This window comes from Protopterus annectens, chromosome 7.part0 (genome assembly GCF_019279795.1).
Source record: "Protopterus annectens isolate FY-2018-M chromosome 7.part0, PAN1.0, whole genome shotgun sequence".
Lineage (NCBI taxonomy): Eukaryota > Metazoa > Chordata > Ceratodontiformes > Protopteridae > Protopterus > Protopterus annectens.
In genome coordinates, this window is record NC_056739.1 from 947111436 (window position 1) to 947132155 (window position 20720).

A 20720-nucleotide genomic window follows, 5' to 3' on the forward strand; every position below is an offset into this window, starting at 1 on the left:
AGTGCATAACCTGCATCCCCCACTAGGTGTCCGTGTGGGAAGTCCCCATTGGCAAATGATTGGTACAGCTGCGTCAGATGCCAGATGTGGGAATCGTGGTAGCTCCCAGGGCAGCCAGCACACACATTCATTATTATGCCCTGGGCATCACACACGACCTGGCAGTTGATGGAGGGGTATCCCTTGCGGTTAATGTAGACTCTACCCCGCTCACCGGCTGGTGCTTTGATGCGTATGTGCGTGCAGTCTATTGCACCCAGCACCTCAGGGTATCCCGCTATTTGCTGGAAGAGACGCATATTGCTGGCCACAACTTCACGGTCATTAGGGACATATATATGATCACTGACATGTGGTGACATGGCATCCAGGAACTGGTGCAGTACCCTGGAGGCTGATGCCTGTGATATCACCATCATATCACCAGTTGGTCTCTGGAAGGTACCTGTTGCTAGTATTCTTAGGCCAACACATACCTTGGTTTCCACTGGGATGGGTTCCCCTCTGTTGGTTCTGTGTGTGAGGTGTGGCCTGCACAGCTCAACAATCTGCTGCAGGAGCTCTCTGTCCACTCTATAGCGCTCTACTATCTCCAGCTCATGTAACCCATGGTAGGTGACCCTAGGCCTGTATACTCTTCTCCTTCTCCTCACTCTGGGTTGTCTGTCAGCATCTGCATTGTCACCACCCTCAGCAATTCGCCTATGCCTGATTATAATAGCCATGGCAGCCCCTAGCATTTCTGCTCTGAGTTCAGCTTTATTTCAGTTTTCAATTCTGATAGCTTAGCTTCTGGCAGTATCTCTTGTGAGAAACAGCCTTCACTGCTCTTTGTTGTGTTTTAAGTGCTGGGCTGGGCTTCTAGTCTGCCTGTGTAATTGCCTGCTTGTAATTGTTTCCACCAATTAACTCCAGCAGTATTCCCTGGCAGTTTCCCTGTATTTTGGTTGTTTCCTGTTTCCTCTCTGTTTCCTGAGGGGGAGCAATGTGCACACCAGCTTAAACACGCTCACAGTCACTTAAACGCGCGCACACATCCCTACACAGTGTTACACGCGCACACATCCTTACACGGTGTTAGCTAGGCTGATTCATGCTAAAACGCGCGCACACTGCCTTACACACATGCACGCCCGCGCAAACCATTGTAAACAGTTTGCAACACGCTCCCACATGTTGAACCTGCCTTACACGCGCGCACGCCAAGATACACGTTAATCAAGAAACTTTGAGTGTAGGGATAGTGTACACCCTCAATTTCTTGACTTTCCTAGTGTTCTGTTGGGACACACCTCCCTCCCTGATGTCTGTCTGTCATCTGTTACCTTACATTGCCCTCCAATCTGGGACATTTCTTTCTATCCTTCCCTCCGTGATGTCACCTACCTCTTACTCTGTTCCTCCCCCTTCTCTAACTCTTACACTACTCAGAAAGTGCTCATTACCTATGTGGCAGTGTGATTCAGTATTGTAACCCTCATTTACATAGGATTGCCTAGTAATGCTTAGTTACATATCTTACACGGAGCTTCCCCCCCTTGACAACCACTAAACGGAGGCCATATTGTTTTTAGTCTGCAAGTCCCTCCATTGACATTCCATGTAATACATAAATCCCACAATTGTGGGCTTATAAGCTTCGGTTTTCAGTTTTAGGTAGCGCACCCGTTTGCGGTGTGCGCTGCAGTTAAACACAATAATCCCGTGAAAAAAAAAAGTTAAATAACTTATTTTTGCAACACTTTTTCATGCCAGTGGCCACATATTTGGCCATTGGCATGCTTAATGACACATATGCACCCTTTATTTGGAGCTGACATAGCTCCGTTTTTGATTTTGCAGAAATGTACTCAGTTGTCAGCTGAGTACATTTCTGCAGCTAACACGTCCGTTACACGGACTGGTTTCTGCTTCGTGGATCGCTCAAATACCTCATTTGCATATCTTGGAGCTGCAAATGAGGTATTGAGCATTTCCACGCCCAGTCCGTGTAAGAGACGTGCTAGCTGTCTCTTACACAGAGGTTTGGGCTGTACCTGAATCGGGAGGCTTACACGGAGGCTTACACTACTCTTGAACTCCGTGTAAGCCTTCCTGAATCTGGCCCAATACTTTTGCAGCTTTTGCTGCCCCTAACTCCCTGCTAATTATATATACCAGTTTTGAGATTGCACTACTCACAAATCCCCACTTTACCTCAATCTCAAAAAGAAAAAAATCTGGTATGTTCAAGCAGTTTATTTATTTATTTTTTCTCATAATTTTTATTGAGTTTTTATAAACACAAATGCATTAAAAATGCGAACAACATAAACAAATCTTAACTATATACAATGTCCATAATAGAAGTAACTTTGTCAATACATTCACATTTTATCTAACAAGTTTTTAAGTTTTAACCATGCTAGTTTTTTATGCGTCATTCTTGTAGTTCTTAAAGTCATAGTCATTAATTCTCTATTACAAACTATTTTGGCCAGTGATATAAATTCCACAAAAGGTGTAATTTTCTTACTTTTCCAGTTTGAGGTAATGTTTTTTCTTGCTATTGCAAGGACGGACCAGAGGAGGTGCAATTGTGTACTTGGAACATACACTGGAATCGCAGCATTAAATAATAACAATGAGTCAGTGACTTCACATTTATCCGACCACAACGCTTTAATAAAGGATTTGAATTCTGACCAAAAGGGAATTACGTTTTATAAACATATGTACACAGTCTGGATATTCTGCTTCTTCATATCTCCAAGATAATGATGTCTCATTACCTGATATTAATGCTATTTTTTTGGGATGTGAAAAAACTTCTGTGAATAAATTTCCATGTGTAAATTTTCCAAAAGTGAGATGATGTAGTTTTACTGACTGAATTAAGTGTTCCTGATTTCTCTTTTTCTGAAAAGCTAGATGTATTAATTTTTTCTGCATAGTTCCATAGTGACTCATCTGGAACTGGAAAATCACTTTGCAATGTCGTATATAACCTTGACACTGATAGTCCATCATTTTTACATAGTGTATTGATTTCGCAAAAAAATGTTAGAATTTTGGGTCTAGGTGTGGATCTCACTATTTGATTTATTTTAAACTCTTTCCCCTGGAGTAATCTTCCATGTAAGACTAGATTAGTCTTACACGGAAGCGCCAGTCTAAGAGTATGATGGCAGCACACCATACATATTAATGAGGGCATGCTGCCTCAACTCTAAAGCTTACACGGAGCTTGGATGAGTGTAGGGGGCATGTCGGACTGTCGAGCAGTCCAAAAATCCACGCCCCTGCAATGAAGAAATGCTGCAATTTCCAGTTACATGAGCGAGTCCGCTCACATGTGTACAGTGTAACACTACACTCCCCATATGTTAAACAACTTACAAAATTAAAAATAAAAAGAATTTTTTTTTCTTCCGATATAGCTGCCCATAGTTGAGCAGGTTTTCCCATTGCTTAGCTACAGTTAGCAGCTTAGACACCAGAAGAGGATAATAAGAAAAATATATGCAAATTAAGCAACATAGCAATAGCGTAGTGGTTAGAGCCTTCGCACAAAGAGATCAAGTCCCATTACTGCACGTTCCATTTTCTGTGGGAAATCTGTACACAAAAATATTTCCTGACATTTTTTATGTATAAGTTTTGTAAAATTGCCATACACCTACACTGGGTGCCCATCACTCACAGACTTTGCTGTGTTTTAACATGTCTGACATATACCCCAGACATGAACGCTCACCCACATTAATCTATCAAAGCTTTCATGGGTGTGTGTCACATAGTTGGCCTAGGACACAGATCACTGCAGTAGCCTGCATTGTCACCAACATACATGTATGGCCTAAGGTCTGGTAAGCTGCGGCACATGCTGGCAATGGTAACAACTGTATTCATATGGGGCAGCCATCACACATAGGAACTATTAAAGGTGACAGGTACATATCTGTATGTAGCACACACATACCTGATGTGTGCATTGAAATTACTGTTATAATAATATGTCATACAATAATAAAAGCAAAGCACACAACACATTGACAAACTGTGTGACAAATGCACACATTGCATTTTCAGGATTCAAACCCCTCCCTAACTATGTTATGACACTTGAGAGAGACGCATTAGTGCAGCGCACTATTCACATTACTGTATGATTTCCCTTCTCCTGCTATATTTATAGGGTGCTGACATCATCAGTCTTTCCAAAGAGGAATGTACATCTTTTAGTGTGTTATCCCAGTCTACAAAAAGGCCATTCCTTTCACAGAGAATTGCATGCATACATACACACACCCCTGTCCCCCCACACACAGAGCATTTGCAGGACTCAAACCCCTACCTAACTATGTTATGATACTTGAGAGAGACGCATTAGCGCAGCACGCTATTCGCATTACTGGATGATTGCGCTTCTCTTGCTGTATTTATAGGGTGCTGACATCATCAGTCTTTCCAAAGAAGAATGTACATCTTTAACTATCCCTCAGTATGGAGGTTAACAATATCTGTGCATTAACATATGCCTAGTTCAGGGTCACATATGCACACTGGCACTGCCAGGTTATGTTCTATAGCATGCTTTGTGACCACAGGACTTGTAACACACAACACAAGTAGGGGGTGTATCCATATACACCACAGATACACACACCTCTGGGTTGGTGCCACTGCACTAAGCATGACAGGCCATACATATACAACTACCATTGTGCAAAACTGCCTTTTGGTTTGCTGTGTAGTTCAGACCCCCCCCCCCATACCCAGTAGCCACACTTGGATTTCCTGGGAACAGTGTAGGATATGCAGGTCTTCACACACACCATTATAGTGGTTGACATCAGGTACACAAATATTGACTGGGGATACTACTCAGGCCCTCAACAACATCACCCTACAGCCACTACAATTTGTGAATCCATGTGCTATGGCACAACCAGTCACCACACCCACAAGGGGGAATATATATTGGAGCTGATCATCACCAACATGGGGACTCTATCTTCCACACCACAGGTAGAACCATCATTGTTAAGATCAGACTATAAACAACTTTCCCTGGACATCCATATCCCGTCCCCACCCCCAGCCAAGGAAATCACTGTAAAGAATTTCTCAAAAGCAGACTTTGCACTTGTGAAGACTGGGGTGGAATACTTCAAAGGCCCTGTGCTGGAGGATAATACAGCCCAATCTGCAGAATCCTTTACAAATGCATTGTATGAGCACCTGCAGGTATGCTTGACCCCAGCCATATATAAGCTGTAGAACAAAAGGAGGAAGCTACTACATAACAGAGCAATATCCCACAGACCCACATAGATCATAACCTCTCCTTTGCTAATCACATTGACAGAGTCATTGCAAAGACCTTTATATAGCCCTCCTTATCACATGGGTGTTTGCATGTAGATCACGGGAGGTCATTGTGGCCCTCTACTAGTCACTCATCAGGCCCATGTTTGACTACAATGCCCCTTTTGGGGTGTACCTTACCTAACACCTGCAGCAACTACAGTGAACACAACAGTACCTTCCCAAGAGGATCATGGGCTACACACAGATGTCTTATGCAGCTCAACTAATGGATCTCCATCTCTACTCAGTTGCTTAACGCCTACTCAGAGGTGATCTATGCCTGACGTATGCAGCCATTTCAAACCCAGAAGTAATGGACATGCTCCACCTCATAACATCCAAAACCCTTAGAGCTACACACTCCAGGGACTTAAACCTCAGCACAAAAATAAATAGGACATGCTGCAGGGACAGATTCATTACCCAGAGGCACCCCTCACTCTGGAATTAAATCCCAATTAAAGTTGGACATAGCCCCTTGCCAACCCTCTTCCAGTGAAATACAGCCGCATGGATTGGAAATTGCAATTTCACCCCTGGGATCTCCACTGTGTCCCTGCTTGACAGAGGCACAGCAAACTAGCCTTAAAGGGTGTCTTCTGTGACCTACTTTACAGAGACACAGTAGGCTACTCTACTGGGGAGGTGGACACCAAATACACTCTGCCTAGGCTTATGAATTCCCTAGGGCAGACAGCCTAGTATTTACCTCTGCACCTATGTTTATGTTCGGGATGCACAATATTTGTTGCTGCTACTGTTTGCAGGTCTTTATTGCCATAGCTTTCACAGTTTCTGTGAACAACTTGTGTATCTGGGTAACATGTTTGATCATGACAGGGTTCCAGTATATTAATATATGTGTCTGTTGTCATTTAACTGTGTGCACAGGGCAGATTGCTAGACCGTGGGAGGTTCCTGGCTTAACACATACAACTGCCAGATATGTGTGACTGACTGCTATACTCAGACAAGTGTGTGAGCATGCCCAGTTCAGGCTTTCCATAGTTTGTTGCCTGACATATGTCTCATTTATCCAAGTGTGTGAGCATGCTCAGCGTGACCTTTCCATATGTTGTGATCTGGAGTCCACTACATTTCTGGTTGTGTGTGAACATGACCGATACTGACATTTATACTGTGTGTGTTGGAAGTCATGTTGTGTTCTTACTGCCAGACTCCTTTGTGTCATAACTCAACAGGGATTATGCTGTGCCTGCAGGGTTCCCATGTGATAGTTTGCAAAGACTTGGCAACATTCTCTCATACTGGCTGAACACAGCAATGCTGTCATGGTGTAGTGGTTCAGTACTTTCACTATGGTGCACAGTATCTTGGGTTTGAGTCCCATCATTGCTTTAATTGTTCATACTGACCAGACTGGTTAAGGGACAGTTGAGCAACTATGAGCATGTTGCATTTTGTTCAGCTATGGCCTACTTAAAACAGGCTTGTCCGACATTGCTGTGTATTCACCAACTTGGGTGGACATTGCCAAACATTACTCCACATTGACCACAGTTGTACTAGTTGGTGTGTGTGATTCTGTTCATAGGTTCATACTAGGCTATCTGCCCTAGGGCATTTATAATCCTAGCCAGAGTGTGTTTGGCTTTCAACACACATTTTAAGTGGAGTTTGCCATGACATTTTTCAAGGTTAGTATACTGTGCCTCTGTCTAACAGTGACATAGAAGTGATACCCAGGGTAGACCTACAATCTCCCATCCACTCATCAAGATTCCTCTTGAAGAGAGTCAATGAGGGACTCTGGCTAACCTGGAGTGGGGGTTTACTCAAGAGTGGGGGGAGCCTCTGGGTTATGAATCTGTCACTCCAGCATGTCCTATTTATTTCAGTCTTGAGGTTCAGGTCTCTTGAGTGCATAGCTTGATGGGATTCTGAGTTTCCGAGGTGCAGCATGTCCATTGATTCCAGGTTGGACATGGCTTTATACATCAGACACAGATTGCCTCTGGGCAGGCGGTATGCCACTGAGTGGAGCTGCAGTTTCTTTAACCGGGCAGCGAATGGCATGTGTTTGAGCCCTTTGATCCTCCTGATGAGGTGCTTTTGTGGTCTTTCCAGCAGCTGCAGGTGTCTGATAAGGTACATCCCACAAGGGGCATTGTACTCAATTATGGGCCTGATGAGGGATGAGTTAAGAGGCACGATGACCTCCCCTGATGTAGATGTGAAAACCTTCATGATTAGGTGGGATATATGAAATGTTTTTCTAACCACTTTGGCCACGTGGTTATCGAATGAGAGATTGCTATTAGCTTGGGTCCCCAGGTCCCTTATCACTTCTTCCATACTTAATGGGTTACCACCTATGTGGTAATTTGTGGGCACTTAGTTTTTGACAAAGGGGAGGACTATACACTGTTTTGCATTTAGCTTGAGGACATGGCTCTGGCACCAGTTGTCTGTTTCTATGAGGCCCTTTTGTAGGATGCTTGTGTCAGCTGGAGGGTCGATTATGGTGCCCAGTTTGCAGTCATCTGCAAACATATTCACCAACAGTCCTTCTGTGTTGGCCTGTACCTCTGAGAAAGATATACCAAACATGGGAGGTCCCAGGACTGAGCCTTGTGGGATGCCACTTGTAGCTGGTTTGGGGTTTGACATGGCTCCAGCATTTCTGACCATGTGGGTTCTGTCCTTGAGCCAGTTTGCAACCCATCTAGTGACATAGGGGTTTATATTGAAGCAGGTGATCTTATCTATGATGACCAAGTGGGGTACTGTATGGAAGGCTTTTGCGAGGTCCAGGTAGGCTGTGTGGACCTCCTTCCCCTCGTCAATGGCCTTGGTGACTGTTTCAAATGACTCAACCAGGTTAAAGAGGCAGGATCTGCCCTTAACAATGCCAAATTGGGTAGGATCCAGTGTCTGTAGGTCCCCAATATGTTTATTTCTGAGGTACATGATGATCTTTCCATAGCTTTGTAGACCAAGCTAGTCAGGCTTCTGGGGCGATAGTTTGCAGTATCCATTGAGGCACCACCTTTGTGGAGAGGTACCACTGTTGCTGTACACTGCTGTTTGGGTACATATCCTGTGGTAAGGCTGAGATTGAACAGTGGTTCTATGTTTGTGTTCAATTCTTCTTGGGGTTCATGTTGGACACAGCCCAGGACACCGTCTGGTCCCATTGATGCTGTGTGTTTTGCTTTGGAGAGGCTGGCTGTTACCTGAGCATCTGCGATGTCAGGGGGGGCCAGCACTCTGCTGGGATAGATATTTGCCCTTTTGGTGGGGGGGGGAGTTTGCACTGAACCTGTCAGCTCAGATGTTGGCAATGTCTGTGGGTTGGTGTATTGTTTGTCATTTTGGACTACTTCTGAGCATATCTGGGGATTCCCACACAGGTTCCTACCATAAGTGAAGAATGCCTTGTGATTATCCTTGGTGTCCTGTACAATTTTTATCTCAAAGATGGCCTTAGATGATCTTATGTGTGGCCGTAGTTTTTCAATAATACTGATCAGAGATGCCTTCCCTTTTTTGGATTTTGATCTATTATATAGTAGCTTCCTCCTTGTATTGTATGGTTTGTTTATGGCTGGGGTCCACCGGACAGGATGCCTGGCTTTGGAGGATTGGGTCTTGGTTTTATTTGGGATTGAATGATCCATGCATTCCTGAAGGTGTTCATAGAATGCATTTATAAAGGGTTATGAGGTCTGGGCCATATTTTCCACAGGCACAGGGGCTGTGAAAGATTCCACCTCAGTTTTGAGGAGTGTGACATTTGCTTTAGTGAATAATTTTCACTGTGTTTTTCTGGCCATGGGCTGGGATCGGGATGTGAATATCCAGTGAGATTACCCTCTGGTCTGATCTTACCAGTGAGGGATGCAGTTCTGGTCTTGGGCATAGAGTTCCCATGTTGGTGATGATCAGGTCCAGTATGTTTTCCCCTGTTTTGGGAGTGGTATCAAGTTGTTCCATAGCATTTTGGTTTATAAATTCTGAGAACCTATGGGCTAGGGTGTTGGGGCTAGGGTAATGCTCCCAGTCTATGGGTAGTTGAAGTCGCCCAATATAATGGTGTTTGGGGAGACCTTCATATTTTCATGTGTTCTCCAGTCGGCCAATTGTGGTTCCTGGGTTTAGGAGGGTGGTCTGTAGCAGGCTATGAACTGGAAGGCAGTTTTAGCCACTGTTAGTTGCACATGGATAGTCTCCGATACTTCATGTTGTGCCACCAACCTGGGGGTGTGGATATCTTTGACAAATACTGATACTCACCCTCCTTTTGTAGTTTATTCCATGTTTTGCAGCTGTAAAGCAGGTGTAACCTGTTAATGCTAGGGTGCTCTTGGGAGCCTTGAACCAGGTTTCTGTTACTGCACAGATATCAACATTCTCCATGCTGAGGAGAGTTTGGAGTCCGTGCATCTTGCAGTTTAGACTTCTGGCATTGAGAAGCATTACTTATAGTTTCTTATCCCTTCTGATACCTATGGAGGTGGGTTTGTGTTTTGAGCCTTACCTAAAAAACGCACTATGGGGGTGACAAGAGCCTTTGGCAATATGCAAAAGGCCACAGGTGATAGGTGAAATCCATCCCTAGCGAAGCATCATGTCTTGTCGAGCATGTCATCCCAGGCTGACAGGCATTGTCACCACCCTCAGCATGTTGCATATGTCACCTTATAACAGCAATGGCAGCCCCTAGCATTTTTTGTCTGAGTGTAGCTGTTTCAGTTTTCACTTCTAGTAGCTTACTCCAGTGTTGCAGTGTCTCTTGTGAGAAACAAACGGCACTGTTGTTTGCAGAGTTTTAAGTACTGGGCTGGGCTAGTGTTCTGCCTGTGTAATTGCCTGATTCTGATTGTTTGCACCTGCTAGCTCTACAAGTATTCCCTGGTAGCTTCCTACTATTTATTGTGCTTCCTTTTTCCTTTCCTCAGGGGGGAGCGACGCGCATACAAGCGGAAACACACTCACAGCAGCTCACATGCGCGCACACATGCTTAGACGGACTAAAACTTGCTTATTCAGGTTAAAATGCGCGCACTCCAGCGCAAACACGCTTACAGGTCTTTCAACAGCCTTATACATGCTTACTCCAGCTTAAACGCGTGCACTCACGCTTCCATGAGTGCACTCTGTCTTACTCGAGTTCACAGGCATGCACACACGCTCATACCTGCTCAGCAAGAAACTTTGGTGTTATCCACAGTATACATCTTCTATTTCTTGGCTTTCCCTGGCCTACCTGTTGACACACCTCTTTCCATGATGCCACAGTGCTCCAATGAGCTTCACTACTTTCATACATACCCCCTTGTGATGTCACCTATCTCGTACTCTGTTCCTCCCCATATCCTACTCCTACACTCCACTGACTGTGCTCATTTGCTATGTAAAAGTGTGATTCACTATCCTAACACTCATTTACATAGGATTGCCTACTAATGCTTGGCTACATGTCTTAGACTGGGCTTCTCCTCTTAGCACCCCCTACTCGGTGGCCATGTCGTCTTCAGCCTGCTATTCCCTTACATTGTCATTTAATAATTTTCATAAATTCCATGTTTGTGGCTTTTATTGTCTTATTTTATGATTTTGTATAGCGCACCCCGTTTGCGCGGCGCTGCGCTATGCTTAAACATCAGAAATCGCCGAAAAAAAAATCTTTTTATTTTAATTTTGCATCGGGGAAACTTTCCAATGGCCGTATATTTGGCCATTGGCATGCTTCCTCAACCATATGCAACCTTTATTTGGAGCTGACAAGGCTCCATTGTGCTATTTGCAGAACGGTACTCAATTGTCAACTGAGTACATTTCTGCAGCTAACACGTCTCCTACTCGGACAGGTTTGTGCTTCCTGGATCGCATATTTACCTCATTTGCATGCCTTTCGGCTGCAAGTGAGGTAATTTGCATATCCCAGCCCTGTCCATGTAGGAGACATTTTAGGAGCTCTCTTACACGCCCCTATAGGCTGTTCCTGGATCGCTCGTCGGACATGATGGCTGCATGGAGTCTTACTCTATTCGTAGACTCCGTGCAAGCCATCGTGAATCCGGGGGTCTGTTTATTGCTACTTTGTGATTTAAAATGCCTGTGTATGTCCTATTCAGTTGCTCTATTTCAGAAAGTTTTGCAGCATCTTTTTTGTCCAAGTTCTCTTTTAATGTGTCAATTTTTGACTGTATGTGTATTAGCTCCTTATCCAATTCTTTCTTTTTGTTTAAGTATCAACTTTTGATTTTACCACATAAGTATGATTTAAGTGTATCCCAAAGTATAATTTTAGAGGTCTCATTGTTATCATTAAAATCTAGAAAGGTTTGTATTTCTTTTAACAGCCATTCTCTGAAATCTTTTAATTTGGTAATGTATGCCGTTAATCTTTGCCAGTATATCAGGTCTCTGTGGGTTATGTGGATTTTGAAAAAAATAGCGTTGTGGTCGAACAATGGGCTTGTACTTGACTTCCTTTATCTTAGATAATAAATTATAAGTAACAAGTATCTTATCAATAGTTGTTTGGGTGCCATACCTATAAGAGTAATGTGTATATTGTAGGGAATCTGATTCTCTTATGGTATAAATATCCCTCAAATATGAAGAGGTAATAAAGCTATTTATTTTTTTTTGCTGCAGCTGACATTTTAAAGTTCCATTCTTAGTAGTGTCATTCTTGGAAAGAATGCAGTTGAAATCTCCTGCACATATAATATCTCCTTTAGCTTTAAATGTGATTAGTTCTAAGTGCTTGTTTGCTGTTCCTGCTCCGATACCAGGTATCCGGTATGCATTAACTAAGGAGATATAGTTCCTATTTATTTCCAAAGTTACTGTACTTAACATACCATTTTTGTCTGAATATGAATCAATAATTTTAGATACTGGTAAGTATTTTTTCTACAAAATCATAGTGCCCCTCCTCTTGGTCTGATAGTGAGATCCAAAACGTGTTGAATAACCATTAAAAAACAACCTATTCACATCTTTTTCTATTAGGTGGGTTTCCTGTATAAATGCAATAGCCACTCTATCTGTTCTAAGGTATTTACATAAACTTAACCTTTTTCTATCGTTATTAAAGCCATTGATATTAAGTGAAACACATTTATATATAGACATATTTAAAAACACATTCTTGAATTGTGTATTTTATTATGGACACATTTTTAACTTTACACATATCTAATAAATAATCAGAACTATATACAATACCAAACATGAAATTTAAAGTTCCTGGTTCAATAAACACATCATTAAAGCCACCTTCTACCATCCTACAATCAATAGCCATTGTTAGTCTGATGCTTCAGCCTGTAATTATTGAAATGTACAATGCATTTTAGGATGTGACGACTCTCCTGACCTATGTAAGAATTCTAAACAGTTCTTTTAAGGTGTCATTAGACTGGGAATTGACTAACTTAATCAACAGCTATGAAGATAAGATATTCCCCTGGATTTATGAAGCCCTGCATTGCATGCAGGATTATAAGAGCTATTTTTGGCAATATGGCTGACGTGCAATCCAGGAACGAGCTCCCGTGATGTGCACATGAGCTCTTTGACTAATCCTGCACAGACCGAGCTCCTTTATGCAAATTACTTTAATTTGCAGGTGAAACCATGCAAATGAGGGTAATTTGCAATCCAGGAAGCTGGCAGCTGTCCGTGCAGGATGAGTGCAGTCTGTAGAAATGTACCCTAGTACATTTAGTAAGTACAGTTAGTAACTGAGTACATTTCTGCAAACTACAAAACGGAGGCGTGACAGCCCCAAATAAAGTGTGCATGTGATGTGTAATCCATGCCACTGACCATATAATTGGCCACTGGCATGGAAAACAGTGTAAAAATGAAATATTTAACATTTTTTTTTGGCAGATATCGTCCGTTTAAGCTAAGGGCAGCGGCGCACAAATGGGATTGGGCTAAAAATAAAAAAAAAAAAACTAAAACAACCATTAAGAAGAAAATCATTATTTTGCCATAATAGTTAATGGCAGACAGAATACAACATGGCCAGTGCAGACTGGTTGCTAAGGGGGAAGGCTGAGTGTTGGACATGTAACCAAGGATTAGCAGGCAATCCTATGCAAATGAGAAGAATGATAGAGAATCCCAGATTCCCTGTCAGTGTAAGCCTGCACTCAAGAGTGTAGGAGTAGGAAAACCATGAGTGTAAGCCCTAGACATAGCTGATATCAGAAGGGTGTGTGTCAGGCATGCTGTAAGCTAATTGGAGCACTGTGTCTCGTGTTTGCCTTAGCTAAGCTAAGGCAAGGGGTGTGTCTAGGGCTGTCTTATCTTACACCAAGAAAATCATGGTGTACACAGGTAGAACAAGCCAAAATCCTGTAAAACATGTTTGCGCTGCATGCACCAGGTGTAAAAAAAAAAAAAAAAGGAAATAGTAGGTCCATTCACATCTGAGCACTGTGTTTTCATGGTGCACCCCCGGGCTTAAACAGGAAGGCAATAGGAAGGGAAACCAGCAGTAGGAAGGTAATCAGGAAGAACTAGCTTAGCTGGCAGGTGAAATGTATAAGAATCAGCCAATTACACAGACAGCAGACCATATCAGCCCACAACACTACTATAAACTAAGCAAGCACCTTCCCCTCTGTTTTTTCCACACTCTACACCACCGGTGTATACAAGCGGGGAAAGTTTAACAAACAAACCTACAAAATGAGAAGGACTGCAGCAGGCAACACAGAACAATATGTGCAAGAGGCTGAGGGTGGGGAGGATGTGAATGCTGCCGAACAACCCACAGTGAGGGAACAGAGAAGAGTATACAGACCCAGAGTAACCTACCACTGGCTACATGAGCTGGAGACAGTGGAGCACTATAGGGTAGACAGAGACCTCCTACAGCAAATTGTTGAGCTGTGCCAGTCACACGTGACACACCAAACTGGCCGAGGGGAACCCATCCCAGTGGATACCAAGGTATGTGTAGGCCTGGGTATACTAGCCATAGGTATATCCCAAAGCACAACTGGAGATATCATGGGGATCTCACAGGCATCAGCATCCAGAGTATTTCACCAGTTCCTGGATGCCATGTCACCACATGCCAGTGAGCATGTATATTTCCTCAGCACACGTGAGGTGTTGACCAGCAATATGCACCTCTTCCACCAAGTAGCAGAATACCCTGGGGTAGTGGGTGCTATAGACTGCACGCACATATGCATCAAAGCACCACCCGGTGAGCAGGGTAGGGCCTGCATCAACCGGAGGGGCATCCCCTTCATCAACTGCCAGTTCATATGTGATGCCCAGGGCATTATAATGAATGTGTGTGCTGGCTGCCCTGAAAGCTATGATGATTCACACATATGGCATCTGATGCAGCTGTACCAGAGATTTTCCAATGTGGACATCCCCTAGGGTCACCTAGTGGGGGATGCTGGGTACACACTGGAGCCGTGGCTGATGACACCCATCAGAAATGCGCACACACCTGAACAACAACACCATAATGAGGCACACACACAGGCCAAACATATAATAGAGTGTGTGTTTGGGATGCTCAGGTCACGATTCCGGTGTCTGGACACATCCGGTGGAGCCTAGCAGTATTCACCAGCTGCATGTACCCAAATTGTTATGGTATGCGCTATGCTACACAATATGATCTTGCAGAAACAGCTGCAGCAGGAACAGCATGGGACAAGGCCTGTACAGGCACAGAGTGACTCAGAGGAGGAACAACCTGAGCCTGCCCCAATAGGCAGAAAGAGGTGTGCCCAGTATTCCCTGGCCTTGGCAAAGAGGCAACACATAGCACATGCACTGACACAGTAGGGACCCGGGGAATGACACCTCTCTCTCACTCACACATAGAGCAAAAGGGATGCCAAACATGACACTACCTCTGCTCAACCATGTATAGGGAGTGTATTATATGCATCCAACATAGGCAGCCCTCCAGCACCATCCGCAAGTCTGGCACACCCTCAAGGTAAGTCAATCAACCTACCAATTGCCAAATGGAGTAGAATGTGTTGTTACCTGTAGCTATGTTATGGATGTGAGCATGCAAGGGAATTGGGTGGCCGAATGTTATGGCAGCAGACAGTAGACATCCATAGTGGCCCCATGACATCTGTAACACATACTGGAGTCACCATAGTAGCCAGAACTACACAGGGTGACAGAACCCACTGCGGGAAATGGGCTGAGCGACATGTGTGTCCATAAGACCCACACATGCCAGTCAGGAAGGTTCACATACCCAACAACAGTCTCAGCCAGCAGGACAGGTGTAGACAAATCCAAACAGAGCCTGTGCCATGGCCCCAGAATGATGGTTATGGTTAACCTCCCCCCAGGCCTACACAGGCAGACCACAGCAAGGCAGGCAGTGGGATGTTAGTTCTGAAGGGTAGGAAGTCAGAATATAATATGTAGAGCAACCAAAGGCACAATCTGTAGTATACTGGTATGCGTGTAGTCAGCATGATAGTTAGCAATACTGAATGAAATGGAGTACCTGACATACCAGTACAGTCATAGCAAATATGTGCGTGTGTCACGTGTGCCTCCCACATCCTACATAGTAATGTAATAACAGTCAGATGTGCCCCCCAACCCTGTGTAGAAATGTAGAAATAGTCAGGAGTGCCCGCCATCCTACATAGTAATGTAATAACAGTCAAGTGTGCCCCCACCACTCCTGTGTAGAAATGTAGAAACAGGCAGGCGTGCCCCCCGCTATGTAGAAATGTAGTAACAGTCAAAGCCAAATGATCGATGGATACCCCACAGAGACAGCATGCTACCTTTTGGTGTACAACACAAAGGTCAGCACTACAGCACAAACTACCTGGACACGATCCACAAATTCAATACAGATGGCCATACTGGGCATGCTCACACACTTGGAGAAATGAAGACAATGTCAGTCCATAACATACTGAAAGGTCATACTGGGCATGCTCACACACTTAAACACATGAAGGTCATGACTGCAAACAGCAGTGGACCAGACATATTTGGCAGTTGCAGTTGTTAGTGCAGACACTTGTCAGTATGCACCACTCATGCCTTGCACACACAATGGATAGGAATACAGACATATATGTCAGGACAGCACACTAATATAATCCAAAGGTAGACTTACATAGATGTGTGGAAGGGGGTCACTGTGGCAAGGAGCTATCCAGGCCTGCCCCCCCACCACACAGCCGAAGGGCCCCAAACACCTGAGGTGCAGATGTCACCCACTGCCGATACTAGCCACCAGTATCTGTCAGCATTACAGACTATGTATTGCATGTGTTAGCTGTGCAACAAGACTGTGCAAGGAAGTAGTCATCTAGTAGCTGTATACACTTACCTGTGACATATGACCCCATGTGTGCCCGCATGTCAACCCCTAGATGAATGGGTTATGGTGCATGCATACACTGCCCTCCCCATAGTCCTACTATGACAAGCCTGCTGAGGTCATCCAATGTGAAATACATCTTTGGGAGAGCTGTAGCCCAGTAATCTCCATAGCATATCCTGTAACTACGTACTGCTGCAGTGTGATAAAGTAGTTAGGTAGGTATTCTAACCCCAGATTTGGCAACTGTGTTTGTGAGTCCATCTGTCTCTGACTGAGTAGAGAACAATGCTTTTTAGAGTACTCACACTCCTTACAACTCATATACTCAACTTTGGCAAGGCTGCTGATGTCACCCACCTAGAAATACACCTCTGGGAAGGCTGTAGACCAGTAATCTGTGTAGCATGTCATGTAACTGTGTACTGCTGTAGTGTGATAAAGTAGTTAGGCAGGTGTTCTAACCCCAGACCTGACAATTGTCTGTCTGTCTCTGACTGAGTAAAGGACAATGCTTTTTAGGGTATTCACACACCTTACAATTCAGATACTCAACATTGGCAAGGCTGCTGATGTCACCCACCTCAAAATACACCTCTGGGAAGATTGCAGCCCAATAATCTCTGTAGCACGTCCAGTAACTGCGTACTGCTGGAGTGTGATTTAGAACTGTGGTAGAGTTCCATCCCCAACTATGGCAGTTCTGGATGTTTTGTGTGTGTTTTAATGTCTGTGTACAAGAGCAATGCATTATAGGCTAGTCACCTGCAGTACATTTGAAGTGCGCTAGTTTGGCAATCCTGACAATGTTATTCCTTGTGAAATGCACCTTTGGGGAAGGAGTTCTCTTATAATCCCCATGGTGTGTCCTATAACAGCTCCATGCTGTAGTGTCCTGTAGACCTCAGTCATGGGTTATGTACCCACACATGTCAGTTGTGGATGTTTTGTGTGTGTCTCACTGTGTAGGGAGCAATGCATTTTAGGCTACTCACTCGCAGAGCATTTGAAATGCCCTACTTTGGTAATCCTGCTGATGTCACTCCTTGTGAAATACACCTTTAAGGAAGGAGTTATCTAGTAATCCCTATGGTCTGTTCTATAACAGCTCCATGCTGTAGTGTGATATATACCTTTGTTATGGGTTCTATACCCACACATGTTAGTTGTGGATGCTTTGTGTGTGTCTCACTGTCTGTGTAGGGAGCAATGCATTTTAGGTTACTCACTCACAGTACATTTGAAATGCCCTACTTTGGTAATTCTGCTGATGTCATTCATTGTGAAATAGACCTTTGGGAAAGGAGTATTTCAGTAAGGTCCGTGGTGTGTAATAAACTAGTTAGGTAGGGGTTCTTTGTGACAGGTGTGTGTGTGTGTGTGTGTGTGTGTGTGTGTGTGTTTGTAATTTGTATCCTATGTAGAAGTGGTTGTGAGTGTGTGGCCGATGTGGAGTGGGTTTTGCATATTTCTTATATGGTGGCCCAATGATATATCGCAATGTCAACTGTACTGGGATAACAGATGTAAAATAGCTGAGAGGCTGGGATGCAAAGCCATACCCACACATGTGACATCAAGGCCAGACAATCACAGTTAGCAACCCCAGTATTACCCCGAGCACACTTTTAACCCATGTTTCATACACACACATGCCTAGGCAACAGCCAATATGTGGGTAATACACTGCATATTGGCCACCGATAGTAACTATGGAGCCATAGCAGTGGGTATAGAGGGCATGTCATCCTGCCCATCTGTCCAATATGCACGCATATGCAGACAGTACACCTCCCCCATGTTCTCCAATGGACACCTGCACCACCTGTGGTGCCTTCGCATGTGACCCACAGCGGGCATACCATGCCTGACAACATGCCCTGTATGGGCAGATGCTACTGATACCAGGGAATGCTGTTAGCATGTTATCAATGTAGGTGCAAGGTAAACCTGCTGCCTATTACCAGTATCTGCCAATGGTGGGCAAGACTGGCACATCTGATGATAATCTGTGTTCACAACATGGGCCAGCACCCCAGATACAGTTCCACATGTCACTGTACATGCATGTGGGAGGTGTGTACATCCTAGACACCATCCATGTCATGGAGTAAGGAAAACATTCAATGAAGGGGATGCACAGCACTGGCCACACACAATAGCCAACCAGGTGACTGGATGGGGGATACAATACACTCCTATGTGGGCAAATGCAGAAACAACATCCCTGAGCCACAGTGCAGACTATTGTCATGTGGCCTGATGCTAAGGTATACCCATCATCTTCCCTTGTATAGCCTGCTGGGACAGTTGACCACCACACACCCGTGCAGACATGCACCCATGCATGCCAGTACTGGCACCCAGTGTGTTCTTGTGTGTGTTGTATGGTGCATATGTCTACATCCACACTCACTACAACCCCCTGGGCATACTAAAGCATGCTGTCTGATGTCTGACACCTCCTCATAATCTTTGCTCATATGACCTCTATATGACCCATGTGGTGCATGTGATATTTGCACATTGATGTGTTGTGGCAATCCCACTAGTGATGAGTTGTACTCCTGGCCCTGCCATGTGTGTCAATGTGTGTGTGTCCCTGTAAGAGTGGGGCTGTGTTGATGCTGGCACCTGTTCATGTGGACAGGCACATATACATCACCTACCGTATATCTACCGTATCCCTGTTGCAGATGTCACTCACTATAACAAATATGTTCTGAGTGCTCCACAGCAGGTGGTGCATCCAATAACTGCATTGAACTGTGATAACACTACATAGTTGTCAGGGGTTTGATACCCTGCACTGGTAGGTGTGTGACACAAACATGCTTCAATTTTACTCTCCCACCCCTCCTTGACATGTATTTGCCTTTGTCTGCCTCCCCCACTCCCTCTCTGGTGGATTTGGAGACCCACACCTGCTTTGCTTAGACAGCAGCATGTGTATTTTAAGTGATATTCATGATCAGCTGATGGCCTCTGCATGAATTGCAGCCCATCTCCTAGCCAATTGCATGGAAACACACTCCAATATCTAGGAACATCATGGTGGTGTTGGCCCTTTTCATTCACTCAGAATGAAACTAGATCTGTTGTTTGGCAAACAGCATCTCAGATGGATTGGGGATGTACCTCTAATAACATACACTGTGGAAAGAGGGCAACAAACAGGAGGGGGGTGTGCCTGAACTGACTACAGACTGTAAGCACTGCTATATTGCATTTGGAGTAATGTTGGTTTAACAGTGTTTGTCTGGATATGGCTGTCGTACTTGTCACAATACCTGCCATGTCAGTTCCATGTATATGAGGAATCCCCCATCTGCAGGGTCATCTGCAGACTGGGCAGTGTTGTGCCTTTGGTTTCATGTGTTAGCCATGGAGCATCTTTCTGCGTAATGCAGAAGGTAGTGTGAGGATTGCAGTTTGTAGATGGTGAAGGCCGTGAACGTTGCTGACTTCATATCCCTCATAGGACATATGTTGCAACAAACCCCATTACAATAGTAAATGTATGAGGTTATCACAGCAACATGTCTATATTGGTCCTGTGTATGTGCTGTCAGCCATACCTCTGTCAATCTTTGTACATATGTCGTGCATGAAGTGGTGCATATGTGCTGTACACCATAAATAGTATCATCATATCTGATAACAAGCCAGTGATATATCTGATTGCTACACATGTTATGTACAGTAGGGATTATATTTCATGACATAACCTGGAATGTTTGTGGATGTTTGTACAGTACTGAGGTCTGTGTAGTGATGGTAAATGTCGGCAGTGTGTGTATTGTTAATATGTACTGTAGCCTGTGTACAGACTGTGGTAGATGTCATTGTTCAAGTTCCCCTTCTTTCTGATGTTACCTGCTGCCCCACTGCATGGTACCATTTTGGCATACATGTTTGTAGGGCCATACACACACTTGTCCCATACCACAGACTGCCATCAGACCAAACTGTGTAGCAGCCCAGTATATGCAGGGTCATTCTGTGAGTGGCACATATGAGGTTGGTGTAGAACAGACAG